Below are 8,921 nucleotides of genomic sequence, written 5' to 3' on the forward strand. Positions count from 1 at the left end.
AACATAAATGTTTGCTTAAAGCACATGAAAATAACAGTGAAGGTAGTAATTAAAGAAGAGACTACACTAACAAAATTTCAAAAAATGTAAGGTACTTAAGTGGTAACCAACTTAAGTGACAGTTGGAAGAAAGTTAACCCAAAGCTAGCAGTGTGAGAAAGGCCCAGGAGCAAGTTACTTTAACCCGCAAACTCTAGAAATGGGGGTACAGATTATATTTTAAAAAGTGAGGTCAGGCCGGATGCGGTGGCTCATGCCTGTAATCGCAACCCTCTGAGAGGCCAAGACAGGAGGCAGACATTTGAGACCAGCCTGGGCAACATAATAACACCCTGTCCCTACAAAAACTAAAAAATTAGGGGGCCTGGTGTTACATGTGCCTGCAGTACCATCTACTCAGCAGGCTAAGGTAGGAGGATTGTTCAAGCCCGAGTTCAAAGTCACAGTGAACTATGATCACACCATTGCACTTCAGCCTGGGCAACACAGCAAGATGCTGTTTCTATTTAAAAAAAAAAAAAAATGAAGCCAGGAGGGACTGGGACTGGGAAAAGACTGAGAGAATCTGTACAACCCTCACATGACCACCTCTCCATTTTCCTTTCCCTATGCCAGTCACTATTAATAACTGGGGAACTTACTTTTTGAAGAAAATGAACCAGAAGGACTTTGGACAGAAGAATATCAGGTACACTTGATTAATTTATACCATACAGAAAACAGGCAAAGCCTACATAATAAGTAAGAATCTTACTGAAAAGGAGAGACTTCACCAATTTCTTTCTCTCTTAGCTCTAAGAAGACTAGTAGCGAGGCTCTACAAAACCAAGACTGATGACTGAAGAATTTCTCTCTAGGGAAAATAAATATTGAACTAACCAAATATTATTATACAACTACTATGTTTACCAGGTGGATCACAGAGAGGAAATATTTGTGTATAGAAGGAAAGAGGAGTTATAAAAGACCTAAATTTTCATCCTCCAAAGTCAATGTACAACGTGGATAACCAAAACATAAAGCAGACAAAACCAGAAAAAAACACAAGTTTGCTTTTTAGAATCATGATAATAAATATGAGAGGAAAAAACTAAATAAGTCGAATGTGATTACTTCTAAGGAGTAATGGGGCAAGGGTCTACTTGTTTTTGTTATAAGACTTATAGAACTATTTGGCTTTTTAAATTGTGTACATGAATAAGCAAATAAGTGTTTTAAAAAAAAAAAAAACTTTTGCCGGGCTCGGTGGCTCAGCCTGTAATCCCAGCACTTTGGGAGGCTGAGGCGAGAGGACTGCCTGAGCCCACGGGTTCAAGACCCGCCCGGGCAACTTGGTGAGCCCTCATCTCTATAATAAATAAAAAACTAGCAGGGCATGGTAGCGCACGCCTGCAGTTCCAGCTACCTGGAAGGCTGAGGTGGAAGGATCGCTGGAGCCCAGCAGGTCAAGGCTGCGGTGGCCGGGAGCGGCCACTGCACTCCAGTCTGGACGACAGAGTGAGACTCCAACTCAAAAAAAAAAAAAAACTTTTGAGGGAATCTGAGTAATATGTCTAAATGACAATATTTTTAAAGAGCATATCAAGTTTAAATAGGGCTAAAAATAACACAATACCTAAATAATAAGAAATAAAGTGGTGAAAATAAGAGGCCCTGCACACACACACACACACACACACACACACACACACACACACACACACAAACACACACACAGTCTTAGCTCTCTGCCTTTTACTTAGCAAGTAACCTCATGACTCTAAACCTATTTTCTCATTTGTAAAGCAAAGTCCACAGAACAATAACTAGAAAAAAAATTCCCAAAGTTCTATATGCCTTTAAAAATAATCACTGTAGAATAATTGCAAATAAGTGAGTTTCATTTAATTAAATTCATCATCCTTATACTCCTTTACCTTCTCATATCAATCTCCATCCCCTGCCACCCCCATCTTTATAATTCTGTTGGTACTACTGATTTGGTTAATACTTTAACAGATGAAAAAGGAAAAGCTTTAGTCAATCAAAATATTCATTAACCCAAGTTCTCACCTTACTAGAATATGAACTAATTGAATTTCATTTTATTTCATGAAAAAAATCCATAATTACCCTATCTTTCACTAACAACTAAAATACTGATATCATTTTTTTAAGTGTCAATTATTCTTTATTGGGCCTATAGAGATATACAATAAAAAAAACCTTTAAAAACAGTTTTAGTATTCTAAGATAATTCTATTTTCAAAAAGTAAACTGAACAAAAATGTAATGCAGACAAAAGTAAAAGCAAAAAAACCCCAAAAAACACAAACCTCTCAATTCATAAGCTTTGTTCTCCTTTCTTTAAATGGTGCGAGTTATAAAGCTCCACTGAATTGTGCTTTAAGTAATGTATATTTGAATAAATTATAATAAATTTTGAATATTTTCAGTTTTCCAGATAGAACTGTATATATACACATCAATTATATACACATACATACACATATAAAACAGAGATAGAAATAAAATCTTACAAATATGTGTGTGTACATAACACATACAGGTTTTTAAAAGTATGACACACCCAGATAAACTATTCGAACAACACAAAGGGCAAACAATAAAAACTAAACCTACTTCTCATCTCTGACCTCTACTACGGATGCTATCCCTCAAGAAGCAAGGGAGACCGTTCTGGGATGAAATTCCTAGGTATGTACCAAGGTAGGACACAGGTGCAGTAAGTGATGTCGTCGGGGCAAAATGGATACCACCTCTACAGAGGGCCATGTCGGCAGACTGTATCTTCCTAATAAATCCACAGCGATATCTCTCATCCCACATGATCCTCCAGAACCTTGCCACTTTTTATCAAGAGACTGTCTATTTCCCTTCCCTTGACTCTGTGACAACCTTGACAAAATGGTAAAAACATTACATGACTTCCAAGGCCAGATCAGAAAAGGAAATATGGTTATAGCCTGACTCTCTCTCTAGGGATGTTCAACCTTGGAAACCAGTCACTGTGCTATGAAGAAGCCTAGAGCATAGAGAGGTGGTATATAGGTGTTGCAGTTCCAGCTAAGGTTTCAGGTAACAGCCTGAAACAGTATGAGTGAATAAGCCTTCAAATAACTCTAGTTTCCAGCATTTCAGTCTTTGGGCTAAGGCCTGACATATTAGCAGAACAAAAACAAGCCATCTCCTTGTGAAGCCCTGATTTATAGATTCCCTGGGAACAAGTAATTATTTTATGCCACTAATTTTGAGGGTAATTTCTTAAGCAGTTCCAGTAATCTGAATAGGCTGTTTCATCCAGTCCTTCCTTGTCATACAGGTTGCTGTTAAACAGTTGCACCAAAGTAAAAGTAAAGTTGAAACAGTATGACTACTTCTGTAAGTTCAAGAAATTAATCCATGTAGTATGGACATTATACATTTTAAAGTATTCAATGGAACCATGTTTTTGGTGATTTGACAGTGAATTCACGGCATGTGGAACAACATACACCATAGGCTGACTACAGCAAATAAATGGCTATATCAAAGCCACAGTGAAAATAGTACTTGGAATTAAAGCAACACAAGCCAACACAAACCAAGTGGTGAAAATAAGCTTACATCACTCCTATGTCCACAGCAGAGAAAAAGCAAGACGATCTAGTCAAGTTATATCAATTCCTTCATTACATCAATTTCCCTCGGGAAAAGACAAAGAAACAGCTCTGATGAGATAACTATCAGATGGAAAAAAGTAGGCTTTGAAAACATGAATATTTCACCTGTGTTGCAAAAATCGTTTAAGGAAAGCAATGACTCCAATGTCTGACTTTACAAATCACTGCTTGGTAATATCCAAAGGAACTGAGCAGTTCCCCTTACTGAACAGAGAGATGCTGGTGAACCCAGCAGCAACCCACAGTGAGGATTTCTGAACTCAATGGTACTGAATGAACATCAGAAAACATCAGAAAGATAGTTATCTCATCAGAGCTGTTTCTTTATCTTTTCCTGAGGGAAACTGATGTAATGAAGGAATTGATATAATTTGACTAGATCTTCTTGCTTTTTCTCTACTGTGGACATAGGAGCTCTCAAATCCCCAGTTAGCCACATATTTCTCCACAGGTTACAAAGTATGTAACTGGAAAATTATTCACATAGATTGAAATATGAACAAACTATACAAAAGTACAAAGCAATGCTTTCAGTTTGAATGGTTTGGGTCCAAATACCTGGAGGAATAAATATATTACATACCCAGCAAACAATTTCTCCTATCATTCCTCTGAAGTAAGTTTTTTGATGACCTGAGATAACAGCAGAGGAAGTTTCTAGCACCAAAGTATTTATCATGCTAGTAATATACTAAGCTCTATTGAAACTGACAGTTAAATATACATTAAAATATATAAACATACAAAAATATATAAGTATATTAAATATGTCTTTTTAAAATAGTAATTAGATAGTACACTGACTACTACAATGAAAAATTGAATACACTACTGTCAACTAAAATATCTAACAGAAAAATTACACTAGCTAAGAAACACACCCCAAACCCTTTTACAATATTTTGAAACACACACAAAACTGTAAATTAAAATGAAAACTATTAGCTAACATAAAGTTAAAACAAGAGCTATTAAGTTGATACTCTCCCAAAAAAAAGAACTCTAATGAGTGAGTAACAGGAAAAAGGGCTTACACTCTTATATTAACTGTCTTATACAGAAAAGGTTCTATTAACCAGAGATTTTTAGGAAGCAGAATTTCCTTCACTTCATATTATCTGTTTGGCAACTTACATTATAGTTATGTTAACAGATGACAGAATACAAAACAAATCAAAAGTTTAATTTTTTAGAAAAGCACAATGAATTTGTTGACTGTGTTAGATAATCTCAAAGGCACTTTTAATGATGTAACATTCACTACTCTGTAGCTCCCTTTCCATGTGAAATGGCTTGGAGTTTGAAATAAATTAGTGATTCTACTATAGTCATATGCATAAAAAAATTTTAAGCTTAAAAAATGTTAAATAAGAAAGATTCAGACTGGGCATGGTGGTTCATGCCTATAATTCCAGCACTCTGGGAAGCTGAGGCAGAAGGACAGATTGAGTCCAAGAGTTTGAGACTAGCATGGGCAACATAGCGAGACTCCATCTCTACAAAAGAAAAAAACTTAACCAGGCGTAGGGGAATATACCTGCAATCTCAGCTACTCAGGAGTCTGAGGTGGAAGGATCGCTTGAGCCTACATTGAGCCGTAATCTTGCCATCGCACTACAGCCTGAGTGACAGTGAGACTTGGACTCAAAAAAAAAAAGATTCATATTTTAAATCACTTAAAGATTTCAAAGTATAGAAATATCCAAGTAATACAGCAGAAAACATTCTAGACACTTGGAAATATAGAATAAAGAACTCCAGTTTGAATACAGACTATGTATTAGATACTATTATTTTCATAATGTTAAACTTAGAAATGTGATAATTTACTAAATTCTTAGGATGCTGAATTACTTATGGGTGGAGTCTTTCACTTTCAAAAGGTTCAGGAAAAAAAATCACATAGAAAGAAAGATAATACAAATGTGTAATATGTTAACACTGGATCAATCCAAATAAAGAGTATTCACTGTGCTATTCTTTCACCTTTTCTACAGTTTGAAATTTTAAAATAAAAAAGGAAAATGTATCCTTACATGTACACACTGTACAAGAATGTTCACAATGATATTACTTGTAAGAGCCCAAAGTGGAAACAATCCAAATATATACCAACAATGAATTGGACAAATGATTAGTAAATGGATATAAAAATTGTGGTGTATTCATATAAAAGTATACAATATAGCAATAAAAACGAACTAATAAACACTTCAGATGATACTCAGATAAGATCAAAGCTGTCTTTTATTATTTGTTTAGCAAAAGTTTTATTAACAATATAAGTGAAATTGCAAAAAAATGTATAAACGACTTAGGATTCCTTTCAGACCTTGCAAGTACATTTATGAAAAAAACGTACATACTATTGATCTTCTCTACTAGTTGTAATGCACTGCTGGTTTGTCAACAATGTTCAGTGGGCAACATTTTTTTAAAAGATCCAGTTTGAATAAGAACATGAACCTAACACAAACTGGCATCAAAAATATTGTCTTAATTAAATAAGACTTTTCGGATTGTACAACTTAATGATACTAGTTTTTAAATTTATCTAAATTCAGACTTGTAATTGGAGATTACTTTTTAAAAGACATAAAATACTTACATTAACTTTGAAAGCTTGTACAGTGTTATCCAGAAGAAGGATGTTGCAAACCACCTCTGTATGCTGCCTGTCTCGGGCCAACTCTGATGCTCGTACATTGTAGGTTCTGCCAGCAGGCAATCGGAAACGTGAGGTCATTACTGTCCACACAAGGTCTAAGTTAAAATTTGAAAAAAGTTTGATAAATAAAAGAACTAGAAAATATAATGCATTTAAAAGACAAAGTTATTGTACATTTTTAGGTGAAAAACAGTTCTAAATTGGACACACCAGAATAAGAATTGTAGGTATAATTTAAATATGTATCATTCACCATTTAAACTAAAATTAACAACTGCTTTGAAGAAGAGCTTTAGTCTGAACTGTTCCATTCAGAAGACCTAATAAACAAATTTTTCAGAAACCAAATTCCAATTCAAAATATGTAAACTTAGGAGTAGTCATAAAAGGGGAGGAGGAATATGCTAATTCAGGAAGGTGGATATTACTCATTGATGCAAGTATGTAAAAACACAGTAGAATGACAACAGGAGGAAAAATAATTAAATTTTGGCAGACCCTTCCCTTTTTTAAAAAACTAAGATTTGGGGGAAACATGGAGGTTTTGCCTTTAAAAAAAAATACAATACTCTTCATTTTAACTATTTTCAAACTCAACCTAATTCTAGTAGCACTATTGTTATTACTCCTAAGGAAAAATAAAAGCAAAATAGAAAACTTAAGACTATCAAATCTTTGTTTCTAAATTTATAAATTAAGAAAAAAAAAACATATTGCCTATAAAAGAACAGAAATCACTCACTAGATGTTAAAAGACAATGAAGAAACACTAGAGATCAAACATCAGATGTTAAAAGGCAATGAAACTATAGCTTCAAAGTTTTGAAAGTAAATTATTTGAAACACAGACTTAAATATGCAGAAAATTAACATTCACATGAGAGGAAAAAAATGAAAAATCATTTTCAGGCATTCAAAGATTCACACTTTAAAACTCATACAACTTCTGTCTTTAATATGCCTTTAGATAAAGGGAAACTAAACTAAACTAGAACATACACAAGGACTGGGGATTTTAGAATATAAGTAGCACTAAGTAAGCAATTATGAGTAATGAGTAAGCAAAGTAATAACATCATATCAAATCAGTGCGATTTAATAAACAGCTGATCTCTCATATTCATATCAAAGATTAAAGCTCACAGTAAAAGTCAATGTTACATTAAGTACAAAAAAATATATAGAGAAAATAGTTTTAGAAAGTTGACAAGGAGAGGCTACCCAAGTTATGATTCGTCAACTAAAAAGACAGTGATTAGGCTGGGCACAGTGGCTCATGCTTGTAATCTCAGCACTTTGGGAGGACAAGGTGGGAGAACTGCTTGAGGTCAGAAATTCGAGACAAGCTTAGACAACATAGTGAGAACCTGTCTCTACAAAAAATTTTTTAAAAAAGTAGCCAGGCATGGTGGCACACACTTGTAGTCCTAGCTACTCAGGAGGCAGAAGCAGGAAGATGAGAAGACCAGAAGTTTGAGGTTACAATGAGCTATGATTGTGCCCCTGCACTCCAGCCTGGGTGATAGAGCAGGAGCCTGTCTATAAAAAATAAAATAAAATAAAGAGTGACTGACAGAGCAGCGGGGGAGAAAAAACAAAAACAAAAACCATGATCCAACTATTATGCTATCTCCTAGAAACTCTCCTCAACTATAACAATATAGGCAGGTGGAAAGTACAAGGATAGAAAGAGATATATCATTAATCAACAGAAAGAATAACTATTAATATCAGATAAAGTGACTTAAGGCAAAGAAAATTCGTAGAGACAGAGAAGGACATTACATAATGACAAAATGGTCAATCCACCAAGAAGACATAGCAATCCTAAATGAGAATTCAATAACCAACAAAGTTGCAAAATATATAAGAAAAAACTGTAGAACTGAAATTTTTAAAATAGACAAATCCACAAGTGGAATAGGAGAGCTCAACACCTTTCTCAATAACTGATACAACTAGATAAAAAAAAAACTAGCAAGAATATAAGAGAACTTAACAGTAACATCAATCAATAAGATCTAATGGGGCAGATCGGGGCTATGAGCAGATATACCACTGTGAACCTGGCAATCTTTCCACATCTGACCGTGGTGCTCTTGGCCACTGGCATGTTCTTCACTATCTGGTTCTTCGTGTATGAGGTCACCTCCACCAAGTACACTCGCGATATCTACAAAGAACTCCTCATCTCCCTGGTGGCCTCCTTTTCATAGGCTTTGGAGTCCTTTTCCTGCTGCTCTGGGTTGGCATCTACATGTGAACTCCCAAAGGTACCAGCCAGGCAGCTTCACTGAATCCCTGCTTTTGCAAAAAATTTTTTTACTGTGCTGGAAGCATCCCACTTGCTGCTTACAATAAAGGCAGATGTGTGACCAAAAAAAAAAAAAAAAATCATCTAATGAACGTTTATAGAACACTACCAATGACAACAAAATACACATTATTTGCAAATGCCCACTGAACACTTACCAAAAGCAGCCATATCCTGGACCAAGAAACAAATCTTAACATATTTAAAGAATTGAAATTATGCAAAGTGGGTTCTCTGTGAACAAAGGAATCAGAATGAAATAAACAACAGAAAGATA

At 35.0% G+C, this 8,921-nt stretch overlaps 1 pseudogene; it reads left to right on the forward strand.

Moving 5' to 3' along the window:
* The first annotated feature begins 8,366 nt into the window (after positions 1 to 8,366).
* Positions 8,367 to 8,593, forward strand: LOC110596827 (annotated as a pseudogene).
* Positions 8,594 to 8,921: the final 328 nt, after the last annotated feature.

This window comes from Carlito syrichta, unplaced genomic scaffold (genome assembly GCF_000164805.1).
Source record: "Carlito syrichta isolate Samal-C Ts95f unplaced genomic scaffold, Tarsius_syrichta-2.0.1 Scaffold115391, whole genome shotgun sequence".
NCBI classification, from domain to species: Eukaryota; Metazoa; Chordata; class Mammalia; order Primates; family Tarsiidae; genus Carlito; species Carlito syrichta.